The sequence below is a fragment of the Magnolia sinica genome, chromosome 5 (assembly GCF_029962835.1).
Source record: "Magnolia sinica isolate HGM2019 chromosome 5, MsV1, whole genome shotgun sequence".
Lineage (NCBI taxonomy): Eukaryota > Viridiplantae > Streptophyta > Magnoliopsida > Magnoliales > Magnoliaceae > Magnolia > Magnolia sinica.
The window spans coordinates 55,082,875-55,096,304 of NC_080577.1; the positions used below are offsets into that span (position 1 = coordinate 55,082,875).

At 40.4% G+C, this 13,430-nt stretch overlaps 1 long non-coding RNA gene and 1 other non-coding gene across 3 annotated transcripts; one reads left to right on the forward strand and one right to left on the reverse strand.

The window, feature by feature from the left end:
- Positions 1 to 139: 139 nt before the first annotated feature.
- LOC131246051 (uncharacterized) lies at positions 140 to 4,174 on the reverse strand. 2 transcript variants are annotated; one of them, XR_009171126.1, is made up of 5 exons: positions 4,106 to 4,174; positions 2,280 to 3,677; positions 989 to 1,192; positions 651 to 796; positions 141 to 376 (listed from the first exon to the last, which is right to left on the reverse strand). It is a non-coding gene; the product is annotated as an uncharacterized LOC131246051 (long non-coding RNA). The 2 variants fall into 2 exon arrangements; XR_009171125.1 differs by lacking the exon at positions 4,106 to 4,174 and having other exon boundaries at positions 140 to 376; positions 2,280 to 4,089.
- Positions 4,175 to 13,003: 8,829 nt separating this feature from the next.
- LOC131247701 (small nucleolar RNA R71) lies at positions 13,004 to 13,110 on the forward strand. Its single transcript, XR_009171973.1, has one exon. It is a non-coding gene; the product is annotated as a small nucleolar RNA R71 (small nucleolar RNA).
- Positions 13,111 to 13,430: the final 320 nt, after the last annotated feature.

Genomic DNA, 13,430 nt, shown 5'->3' on the forward strand with positions numbered 1-13,430 from the left:
TGTTTTGGGTACCATGTCTAATTTTAGAAATGGAATTTTAGGAACGGTTTTAAACCGTTCTTAATTTTTCCAACGGTCAGATTTTAAATTTTAGGAACAGTTCTTAATGTTCCCTTATTTTAGGAACGGTATTTTTCATTATTTAGAAATGGCCAATAAAAGCTATACATTTTTTTTTATATTTAAAACCCAAAGAATATTAAGTACAATTAAAAATTAATATTAACAAAATATAGTACAACTTTATAATAAAATTTATATATATTTACAACAATTAATTTACAATGGGCCATCCTTCGAAAAATTAATATCCGATATTAAGGCAATAATCTCTGTAAAGAATGCCCTTGAACCAGGAGCCTCTTGCTCTTCAAACCTGTACATGAATAGAAATCATTAACTAATGCTTTATGAGTTTGGGAAGTAAGATCGCTGAACAAGTAACTTATAAGAATAGGCCATGAAATCCTAACCCTATGAGCTAATACCTTATAGAAGGTGATCACACCATGAATATGATATAGAACCCGCCAGGTAATTAAAATCCCAATCTATGAAGTGATGTTGTGAAGGAAAAAAGTGGTTTTTGTAATGAAATTTGGCTTAGTAAGCACAATTAATACTCTAAGTAAGACTGATGATCAACTTACCGCCATGGAAATTCGCTTGTGTCTATCCTAGCTTGATGAAGCTCATCAACATATTGCAACGCTTCTCGGCACTCTTCCCTATCATCGAATAACTCCTTGTTGCTGCCTTCTAGTTGATGAGTTTCATGACCTTTACCAGCCACAGCCTACAACATATGTGACAGTGGTTGAGTTAGTGGAACTTGCTATGTGAAGCCAACTGGGTGTTTCACACTTGCAAATGCCAATGATATCAGGTACCACTTAGAAGTCATAATTAACATAAAAAATTATCAAAGAGGTAAGATTTTGTAGACAAATAAGATCAAAGTAATTATCAAAGAATATAAAAGTAACACCCGTGATGATTCTCCGTGGACCTAATTCCCTCATTGTATCAAGGAGCCTAGATAATGCATCAACTAAAAGTCTAAAATGATATGTTCATTTTCCCCTTGTGATGATATGCAGAACTTGATCTATTCCCCATCCATGTTGTTATTGCCCATCAAAAAGAAAAAGAAAAAATGTATTGATTCATGGGAAGATGAAGCTGCAACAACCTAAAACAAACAAAGAACTGTTAAAAATAATTAACAATAATGAAAAGTCACACAGCAAAACGAGGGTTATAAAAATAATTAAAAATAACGAAAAGCATTAAACTGAGCTGGCCTTTCAAATCAATAAAGATAGTCAAGAATTGCATTGGGAGGTACCTGCAACTGAGCAAGTGCTGAAAATTGGAGACTATAAACAGACATACTATCAAATGATACAGGTATGTATCGTTCTGAAGTAGCAATGGTGAAAAGACATGCTTACCTGTGAGGAAACATTAGCCTAGACTGCACATCCATTGGCTAACCAATTCTGCAATAGGAGAAAACAGAAGTTAGTTACAAACTCACATTGTTCAAATGTGAGATATGACCCAACACCAATCACAATAAGAAATTTCAGAACTGGCATAGCTGCGGAAATAAAAAATATGGTTGCAATACACGTGGCCCATCTTGTTGAGTGGATAGGATGCCCCAAGATACTATTGCATTGTGAAAAAAAAAAAAAAAACCTAAATGAAACTATTGCATTGGATTGTGCAATTGGAATTAAAAACCCAAAAATCCAAAACAAACCCAAATCAATTCCCTATTATGGGGCGTTTTACCCATAAAATCCTGTGCAACAAGCGCAAGTGTCACCCATTTAGATGATAATGAACCGCTGTTTATTTCGACAAGAAACGAATGTATTTCGTTTTGACAACACCATTGTTTTGATGGTTCTCATCAGGATTGAAAAATCTCTTCAATGGCACAATCCTAACCTTTTCAACTGTTGGCCTAAAAATAGCTGGTTTAGAAATACACCAAAAGTTGAGATTCAGTGGAAGGATCAAACATTCAATAGCTAGGATCTTCAAAATTGGGAGATTCTTACTGCATGGTCCCTTCATGAGGGCCCATCAGATCAATGATTTGGAGCACTGAATCATGGTCACCACATGCACAAACTCTTTATGAAATAGTTGAGTTCTCAATTCCTTGCTAAAAGAGTACTCAAACTCCAACAATAATAATAACAATAAAATATAAATTAATAATAAACAACAAAGATGATGATGATAAAAACCACAACAACAATTACCTTTTAAACTGATCTGGAAAGAACACCAGGGAAAAGTATAACAAACTGACACCTAACCAGTTTGGAAGAATTGCCCTTGACAAATAGACTACCACGCAATCCGTGAGGTTCCTAAACAGAAAAATAAAACTGCTAAAAGATGCAGTCAATTGCTAAAAGATGCAACATATGTTAAAAAAATAATGAACTTTAGCTGATTGGTTGTGGGTGTCATGAAGCCTTGGTCCTAGAAAAGCATACTTCATACAGAGAATTTGGTGCTGAGCATAGATTCAGATAACCATCCTCAATATAATCCTTGGTTTTGCTGACATGCCTGCAAACATTGGAACTACAAATAGAATTTGCATTGTGAAATTAGACTCACTACTAATTTCAAAGTAGGAGCACCATGGAGAAAGATATATGCAAGGAATACTTGGCGCAAGTTTCTGTACTAAAATTATAAGATTCTTTTTCCAGGTGATTTTGTAGCAAATAACTATAAAATACCACAATGATTTTCTGAAAAAATGTAATAACAATTAAATGTCATTCATTGAACTGTGTAAAGTTATAACATCACATTGTATCTGCAATGCCCATATCCTATCTACATTGTGATGGTTTGAACCATGGTACTCCAAGCACTTGTTTGATAGTTATTTTAAAATTTCTAGTTCCATACTCACCTTTTTCGACCTTCATCATTCAACTTTGATTGTATATCCAAACGTGGCCATAGAGAAATAGGTACATTGATACTTCTGCTCACTCTTATTCCAACACCACTGAATGCTCAGTGCACTCACTCACATGCTGATGGACAGGGTGACTTTGTTGCACGTGTGTGAGATCTGGGCCATTCGTTAGGTAGGACGCACAATAAGCATACCCTAGACCAAAATCAATCATCCATCCATAAGATAGGCCACATGTGTAAATACAATATTAGCCATTGATCACTATTTCTTACCATTCGTCCAACGGGCCACACACATATATAGAACATGGGCCATTGGTTTTTCCCCCTCATAACATGGGCTATTGGTTTCAAGTTGAATCAGTGAGTTTTAGAACTATGATCTCAATGAGGCAACCTTTCAGGACAAAGAATGAATGAAAAATACTGATTTGACTTTTGAAAACAGCAAAGCTATAACATGAATAAAATGTATTGCAGGTCCGAGGGGGAAGATTCAGAGCTAAAAGATGACTAGTTTGAAGGAAAAAGCAATTAACATGAGCAATATAATGTAGTGAAATCTGGAGGATGATGTGTGCACCTGAGGAGGCATTCCCAGCTCCAAGAAAAGAGGACCCGTAATAAAGCCTCCACCTAAACCAATCAGTCCACCCACTATCCCACTAATACACCGCAGTAGTAAAGAACCAACTGATAGACTTTCCAGTTTGTCCCTTCATCTCCCTTGGATGCGATTACTCTTCTACCTTTGTATAAGCTAACTACCTCACGTAGAGACACCCCAACAACAACTAGGATCTGAGAGATATCAATAGACAGACATTTGATACTCCAACACATTAAAAACCAGGCTTCTCAGGAGCATTCATCTCTTATCAAAGTAATCTTAAAAACTCTTTGAGTTGCTCGGTTAGAAAATATGCAGGTTGAGTTGAATGGAGCCCAAGTACTAAAAAATTATGGAAAACAGACTATAACATATTCTTGTAAACTAACTGTAAAGAGATAACATTCCTATCTGTTGTCCCAAATGTAAATAGTGTCATTCTTGTAAATCAAATAACTATTGTACTTAAATTTTGTAACCACATCTCAGTAAGTTCAAAATGTGTGTAAACCAAGGATCAGAGTAAGATCGTACCTGCAATAAGTTCAAAACCCAGTATGCTATCGGACAGGTTGCCGTGTAATGTTACATCAAACAAGTCAAGCTACTGATCGGTTTGCTCATGTTCTAACAAACACAATATAGGAAAATCTACCGCACTTGAACATGAAAATGAGGCATAGTAGAGCTCTCACTTTGGCAATCTGTAGTGCAAGGAATGCAATCCAGACAGAGACAAGAAGGATGAGGTCATTCCAGTAAACATTCTTAAGAACTGGGACTTGGGATGGTTACAAGAAATTACTCCAACAGCTTAGATAGATGGGAATACAACTAACAACATAAACTCACCTCTGCATCTCCAGATGCCCTAGTCTCTTTTTTAGTACCATTGCTTAAACCACCAGGGAGAGGCTTGTACTCCACCTCTTCATTGCCAGTGCCTGTTTCAAAAGGGAAAAGGAATTGTAAGTCTGAAAAAAAAATTTAAAAAAAATGCTATTTTCCACAGAAAAAAAATTCAAACTCTGCTTATAGCTAGAAATACAGAGTTCTGAAGACCTCTTTTTGCCTGAATCTCCTATAGTTCGGTTGGAAAAAAACAAAGATTTTTAGCTACAAAACTTCAAAATAGAGAAATTTAAGAAAATAATGTTCACTCCCCAAGTATAGGGTTGTGATGTAGTAATAAACTCGGTAAGACCGAGGTCGAATCCACAGGGACTGATACCTGTACGTTATCTGAAACCAAGTAGAACTAGAACTAGACTAAGATGTGATCTAAACCAAATAGAATAATTGTGGAAGAATTATCTAAGACTTTAAGTAATTCAAAGGAAGGAAAACTAGGGATTCAGAGGATCCACTCGTAGAGATCAGGGAGATCTTTTTCCTGCATCAGGAATCATGGAAATCAAACTGAACTTACTTGATCTGGTTTTCAAGAGATGAAAGGTGTATGAATTAGAATGGATTCCATCACCAAACCTTGCCCAGGAGAGAAAGCAAACAACAGAATTAATCTAATTACCAATCAATCAACATGCCATGAAAGTTAGGCATAGTACCGTCATCCGACCATGCCCATGAGACGATGGTGAACAATAGGGCTTCCTGACTTCATAAACATGAAAAGGAGAAAAGGAACGTGCTCAAAGCTATCACAGACCCATTGTAATTTCAGTCACAATAGACCATTAAAAACTACAAACATTCCCTTAACAATTAAACCATAATCAAGTTCAATTCACGATTAAATAATTAACCCAGCAATCAGAGTCTCCCATCTCACTACAAGCTTCACCTCTTAGCCCTAGCTAAGAGGTTTAGCCCGTCATGATGCGGGCTAAATTCTAATTAAAAGAAAAAGAAGAAGAAGAAGAAGAAGAAGAAGAAGAAGAAAGAAAACAAGGAAGTAAAGTAAAGGAAGAAAAAAGCTTCTCTCTCTAGCTCTCAGACCGTGCACAGCAGCAGCAGCAGCCCCGTTTTCTTCCAAGCCGTGCACAGCAGCAACTCCCCACGTCCCTGTCTTTCTCCCAAGCCGTGCACACCCGCAACTCCCCTCTCTCTCTTTTTTTTATAATAGTGGTGAGGTCGGCTGCCAGTGCATCAGGGTTGCTGGAGTCCGTGTAAATCGGACGTAGTGCGATGCTGTTACGCAGACAGGCCGCGCACACAACACCTTTCGCAGCAACAAAACCGGAGAACTTCTTGCGCAGCTATCTGGATAGTCATGAGAATGATGGATCGGCCTCAATCTGATCTAGAAATTTGAGTCCTACCAACCTCATCCAGCTGCTGAGATTCTAGGTGGATTTTGATCACTATCTGATGGTCCTGCCTTGAGGATCTATGGCCAGTACACTCCCGCGGGTTAGTCTTTACGCAGCGAGAAAAAACGGAATCGGCGGAATTTTCTTCTCGCAGAGTAAAAGTAGATAAAATCGGATATCATGGCAGCGACCGGACCTCCGGGCATCCACAGACGACGTAAATCAAGACGTCCCTATGGACGGTTTTTTGGGTGTGAACAAGATAGAAGGTCTGGATTGGCCATCCGATCAACGAGGGTGGCCCACCTGGATGGATCGCAGCTCGGTTTGCGAAGCAGAGCATGTAATGCCTTGCGCTGTGAGAGTCAGTGGGCCCCTGTTAAGTGACGGTTGAAAAATCCACTCCGTTTACTGAACGCACAACGGAAAAATAGGTGGGAATGGCTGGTTTCGGATCAAATTAGGTGTGGCCCACGGATAGTTTCGTTGCACCGTCTATCTTTCATTTTAACGGCTGAAATCATATCTCCGTTGTCTTTCGGGATTCCGTCACCTAGGATAGGGTCACGCCTACATTCTGGAGTGAATGAACAGTGTGGATTATCCATATGGACTATCAGTAGGGCCCACTACTCAAAAACGGAGGGATAGCGTCCGTCCGTTTCACGGACGCTGGAATGAAAAACGGGCTCTCCGTTTTTTTCTTGGAAAGAGTCTCGGTCAGAGACGATTTCAGCTTCTTTTTGTTACCGTGCACAGCTAGTGCAATGGTGTACTATGTACACTCTGCTTAAGTGGGGACCACTATGATGATTATGAAAAATCCACACCATCCATCTTGTTCCCCATTTGATTTGAACCGTGGGAACCGAAGTTGAAAAGTATCCGGACAGCGGGTGGGCCCCAAATCAGGGTTTTATGGACTGATTTGTCAGTTCAGCTACTTCCATGAGGATCCAATGGCTGAAATTTGACGTGTACGGTTAGTTTTTGGCCCTCGGGCCATGTATAAAGTTTCGAGCCAAACAGATGATGGAAACCCAGTGATCTTGCATTCTGGCTGACTTTCAGGCCGTTTGAGTTTCAATTCCTCGATTTCTGCGGACCCCTGGTGTATAATTTCGTCGCTCTTGGTCTTCTGGAGTCCGTCCCATGCTTTAGTGTCATCAGATCGGTAAATCCATGCTTTTTAGTGTCCTTTCCCAGTCCAAGCTCATGAAGACGCCCTGCATCACAAATTCAATTAAATTAGGCTATTAAATGGTGTCATGCTTGTAAATCCATGCAATAAATGGGTCTGATATGCAATATTTGACCCTCAACACAACCCCCAACCAGCATTTTGCTAGTCCCGAGCAAAATATGCGAAAAATAAGTTGAGAATTACAGGAGAATTTCTATGAACTCGAGTGATTTTGGAAAACAATCTAGATATTCAGAATTTAACAATTCATGAATGTTGGGCCTTACTCTCTCCTAGACTCAAACACACGATAAACTTCATTCAAAGTATTAGTCCCTTAATTAGAAATAATCCTAAACATTGAGTTCCACACTTATAGGGAGCAAACCTATAGTAAAGATTCTTTGCCTAACCTTTTCAACGGTATCTCTTCCTTTTAATTGATCTTGACGGGCAATTGTTCAAGTTGGTTCCTTCTATGCTTACTGATCACCAAATTAACCTTTCAGTTTCAAACTGAAATCTTAATGAGTAAGCGAGATGTGACATGTGAAATCATGACTCAATCAATGTTTACAACTTCTAATCATGGATTAATAATTAAACTTAACTGTGAAATCTAACGAGCAACTGAATCCACGAGCAGTAAATCACCAACATTCCATATCCTATAATTCTAAATCAAAGATGGTCGTCCAATCACTTTGAATTCACCAGAAAGTCCAGAGAAAATTTAAAAATTTTCACAATTTTTGCTCAAGAAAATACTGATTAGGTAACCTAATCTCCCACCCGCAACTTAAAAGCTACATTGTCCTCAATGTAAAGGATATGAGTATGGAATGCGCATAGAACAACAAAAGTAAAGAAAAAGTGAAGGGAAGATAGTACCTTGATGATGAATCGTGAGAGACTTTCCAAGAGATCGCAGCATGGAATCCGGTCAGCACGAGAGAGAAAGTAACACAAAACTAACAAAAATAAAATCCTACCTATACCACTTTCGCAGGTGCTCTCGATTGCATTTAGCGCATGCAACAAGCCTTTAAACCCCTATGTTACCCCTAGTGGACGAGTTGTAGTCTCGTGAGGGTTTGCAGTAATGTTACCCACAAACATTGAACTTGCTAGGAAAATGAAATAAGTTGAAAGGCTGGGTTGCCTCCCAGGAGCGCTAAGTTTAACGTCTTCAGCCAGACCAAAGCAACTACCATAATCCTATGAAAGCGATAAACCTACCTATACCTCCATCAGACTAGGAGATCAGTCCTGGTAAACAGGATCAGTCAGAGGCATGGACATGTCCTCTGAATCAAATTTCTCGATAAATGGCTTTAAACGATGTCCATTTACTTTAAACTCCTTGCCATTGTCGGGATCTCTTATCTCGACGGCCCCATGAGGATAAGCAGTAACAACAATGTAAGGGCCGGTCCAACGAGATCGAAGCTTACCCGGAAAGAGATGTAATCGAGAATTATACAAAAGGACTTTTTGGCCTGGCGTGAATGATTTTCGTAGAATATGTTAATCATGAAACGCCTTCATCTTGTCCTTGTAAATTCTCGCATTATCGTACGCATCGTTCCGGATTTCTTCAAGTTCATTTAATTGAAGTTTGCGTAGCGAGCCAGCGTTGTCCAGATTGAAATTAAGATTTTTGATCGCCCAGTACGCTTTATGTTCCAGCTCCACAGGCAAGTGACAAGCCTTCCCATAGACAAGTCTAAAGGGAGACATTCCAATAGGAGTTTTAAATGCAGTACGGTATGCCCATAAGGCATCGGTCAATCGGATTGACCAATCCTTACGATCTGGGTTAACCGTTTTCTCCAAAATGTGTTTGATCTCCTTATTGGAAATCTCAGCTTGTCCACTTGTCTGTGGATGGTATGGGGTGCTCACCTTATGAGAGATACCGTATTTCTTCATTAAGCTCTCGAATGGTCTATTACAAAAGTGTAAGCCTCCATCACTAATGATGGCTCGAGGCGTTCCGAATCGAGAAAGGATGTTCTCTTTCAGGAATTTAATGACCGTGCGATGGTCATTCTTTCGACACGGAATCGCTTCAACCCATTTAGTGACATAATCCACGGCGAGCAAAATATACAGATTTCCAAACGATTGGGGGAATGGTCCCATGAAATCGATGCCCCAGCAATCAAATGCTTCAATGATAAGGATGGGATTCAAAGGCATCATATTTCGATGGGACAATGCTCCCAATTTCCGACAACGCTCACAAGCTTTGTAAAACTCATGAGTGTCCCCTGAACATAGTGGGCCAAGAAAAGCCACACTGCAGAATCTTGGCCGTGGTCTTTTTAGCAGAAAAGTGACCACCACAGGCCTGTGAGTGACAGAAGGAGATGACGCTCTGATGCTCATCGTCTGGTACACATCTCCTTAGAATTTGGTCTGGGCAATATTTAAATAAGTAAGGATCATCCCAGAAAAAGTTGCGCACCTCGGTGAAGAATTTCTTCTTATCTTGCGCAGTCCACTGTGTCGGTATGGCACCTGTAGCAAGATAATTAGCAATATCAGCGAACCAAGGTGAATGGGAGACTCTGAACAGTTGTTCATCAGGGAACATATCATTGATATGGGTCGCCTCAAGGGAATCAGAGGTATTAAGGCGAGAAAGGTGATCGGCCACTACGTTCTCTACTCCCTTTTTATCTTTAATTTCCAAATCAAATTCTTGGAGTAGAAGGATCCATCGTATCAAGCGGGGCTTAGAATCATTCTTAGAAAGAAGATACTTCAGTGCCGCATGATCTGTATAGATAATGATCTTGGATCCGATCAAGTAGGACCTAAATTTGTCCAAGGCGAACACTACAGCTAAGAGTTCCTTTTCCGTAGTCGAGTAGTTCACCTGGGCAGGATTTAGAGTCCTACTCGCGTAATGAATGACGTAGGGCTTCTTATCTTTTCTCTGGCCTAGGACCGCCCCAAGAGCATAATCAGAAGCGTCGCACATAAGCTCAAAAGGAAGGCTCCAGTCGGGTGGCTGCATGATAGGTGCAGTGGTTAACGTGCCTTTAAGCTTGGTGAAAGCTTCCTGGCACTGCTCAGTCCACTCGTACGGAACATCCTTTTGAAGAAGATTACATAAAGGACGAGAAAGAAGACTAAAGTCCTTTATGAATCGCCTGTAAAATCCCGCGTGTCCTAAGAAGGATCGCACGTCTCTGATGTTCTTGGGTGGAGGTAGGTTAGAGATAAGATCGATTTTTGCCTTATCTACCTCGATTCCCTTGGACGAGATGATATGCCCAAGGACAATTCCCTTCTGAACCATGAAATGGCACTTCTCCCAATTAAGTACCAAGTTCTTTTCTTCACATCTTTTCAGCACACATTTAAGACTTTCCAAGCACTTGCTGAAAGATGGACCGTAAACAAAGAAATCGTCCATGAAGACCTCTAGATATTGCCCTACCATATCAGAAAAGATACTAAGCATACATCGCTGAAAGGTGGCAGGGGCATTACATAGTCCGAATGGCATCCTTCGATAGGCAAAGGTGCCGTAGGGACATGTAAATGTGGTCTTTTCCTGGTCTTCGGGGCTATCTCTATCTCGTTGTAGCCTGAATACCCATCAAGGAAACTGTAATAGGAATGACCAGCTAACCTTTCCAGGATCTGATCAATGAATGGTAAAGGAAAGTGGTCTTTCCTCGTGACGGTATTCAACTTCCGTAGTCAATGCACATTCTCCAACCAAGAGTGACTCTAGTTGGCACGAGTTCATTATTAGCATTGGCTACGATGGTGATTCCGGACTTCTTAGGGACCACTTGAGTTGGACTCACCCATTGACTATCAGATATAGGGTATATAATACCCACATCCAATAGTTTAAGAACCTCGGCTTTAACCACTTCCTTCATGTTTGGATTTAGTCTACGTTGTGGTTGCCGAGCGGTTTTTGCATTATCCTCAAGATATATGCGGTGAGTACAAATCGAGGGATCGATTCCCTTGAGATCCGCTATCGTCCATCCTAGGGCTCCTTTATGCTCAATGAGAGTAGATATAAGCATACTCTCCTGTTCTTTCTCCAGGTGGGCAGAGATCACCACCGGGTATGTCTCATCTTGACCCAAATATGCATATTTCAAATCAGAGGGCAAAGGTTTTAGGTCAAGGTTCGGCGGCTTGAGGTTAGACGGCAGAGGCACTACATCAGTTTGTGGTAATTCTTCAAATTGTGGCCTCCATCGGTTAACTTCAAGTACCGGTGCAGTATCAAGCAAGGCGCACGTCTCCCTAATCATGTCATCATCAAAATCATGGGAGTGGGCCAGGCACGTCTCTAGATGGTCGGAGGATAAGGTCAGAGGTATCATATCTTCCACGAAAGAGTCAATCATGTTAATATCGTGGAAATCGTCATCATCCTCTGAATTGCTGCCGTTATTGAAAAAAATGTTTGACTCCAATGTCAAATTTCCAAAAGACATAGTCATGATACCATTCCTGCAATTGATAATTGCATTTGACGTGGCAAGGAATGGGCGACCAAGAATGACAGGAATCTGAGTGCTCATGTTATTGATGGGTTCAGTGTCCAGGATGATAAAGTCTACAGGGTAGTAAAATCTGTCAACTTGGACCAACATATCCTCAATTATCCCTCTTGGTACACGAACAGAGCGATCAGCAAGTTGTAGTGTGGTTAGGGTGGGTTTTAATTCACCCAAACCTAACTGTTTGTATACCGAGTAGGGAATCAAATTGACGCTCGCTCCTAAGTCAAGAAGTGCGTGATCAATTCGATGGTTCCCGATTACACATGATATGGTTGGGCTACCGGGATCCTTGAATTTCTGCGGCACGTCTTGCTTCAGGATGGCACTCACTTTCTCAGTCAAGAAGATTTTCTTTTGAATAATTTTTCGTCGCTTGGTCGTGCATAAGTCTTTTAGGAATTTGGCATATGAAGGTATCTGTTTAACGACATCAAGTAGAGGAATGTTGACTTTCACCTGTTTCAACACCTCTAGGATATCCTGAGAGTTAGAGAGAGGTTTTGGTGAAACCAACCGTTGGGGGAATGGAGCAACTGGCTTCTCTAGAAGTTCCGGTTCTACTTTTTGTGGGGCATCACTGGATCCATCATTGTTGTCCTCTTTTGGTTCTTGAGGCTTTTCGGGCCTAACCGGAAGAGTTTTATCAATGATCTTCCCACTCCTAAGAGTGGTGATGGATTTAGCATGTCCCATCTGATTTGAAGAGCTGGGATCATTATTCTCGTATTGCGGTTTAGGATTGGGGAGAGGTTGTGCAGGAAGCATCCCCTTTTCTATAACCGTCATACGAGAATCTATCTTTTGCATAAAATCTGTGATTCCCCGCATTGCCTGAGCCAACTCTTGTATGGGATTTTGAACCGGTTCCTCTTGAGGTTTCACTTGATTTGGATTTTGATTGAAGAAACCTGGAGGAGTCGCCGTTTGTCCATTCCTCCAACTAAAGTTTGGATGATTTTTCCAGCCAGGATTGTATGTGTTGGAGTTAGGTCCAGAAAAAGGTCTTTGATAGTTATTTACGGCATTGGCTTGTTCATTCAACACTCCTCGAAAGGCAGGTATTGTAGGACAGTTTTCAGTTGTGTGAATGTTGCAATCACAGATGCCGCAAACAATTTCATTGACCTTATCCTTCTTTCCTTCCATGGCCTCAACTTTCCTTATGAGCGTAGTCACTTTACACTTGAGATCATCCTCTTCTTTCAAGAGATATAATCCACCTTTCTCCTTTAATTGAGTCGGCCTAGACGTGGTGTTCGACTTTGGGTAATAGTCCCAAGATTGTGTTTTTTCAGCCAAACTGTCGAGGTAGTCCCATACCTCGTCGACATCCTTATTAATGAACTCTCCATTACACATTGTCTCGACCATTTGGCGCATGGAAGATGTCAGTCCATCGTAAAAAAAATTTGTAATGCGCCACGTTTCAAATCCGTGTTGTGGGCATGAACTGACCAAATCTTTGAACCTTTCCCAACATTGGAAGAATGTTTCATCTTCCTTTTGGGCAAAGTTCATAATTGCTTTTCTGAGAGTAATCGTTTTATGATGTGGGAAGAATTTTTTTATGAATTCCCTCTGCATATCGTTCCATGTGCCAATGGATCTAGGACGCAGTGAATGTAACCACGTCTTAGCTTTCTCTTTTAAGGAAAAAGGAAAGAGTTTCAGCCTAATTGTATCCTCAGATACATTAGGAAAACATAATGTAGCTATTATCTCATCGAACTCTTTCAAATGTAAATATGGACTTTCAGATTCAAGTCCATGGAATTTGGGAAGGAGTTGGATAACTCCTGGCTTGATGTCCATTTGTCCTGTGTTTTCAGGAAAAATCATGCATGAGGGCGTACTCA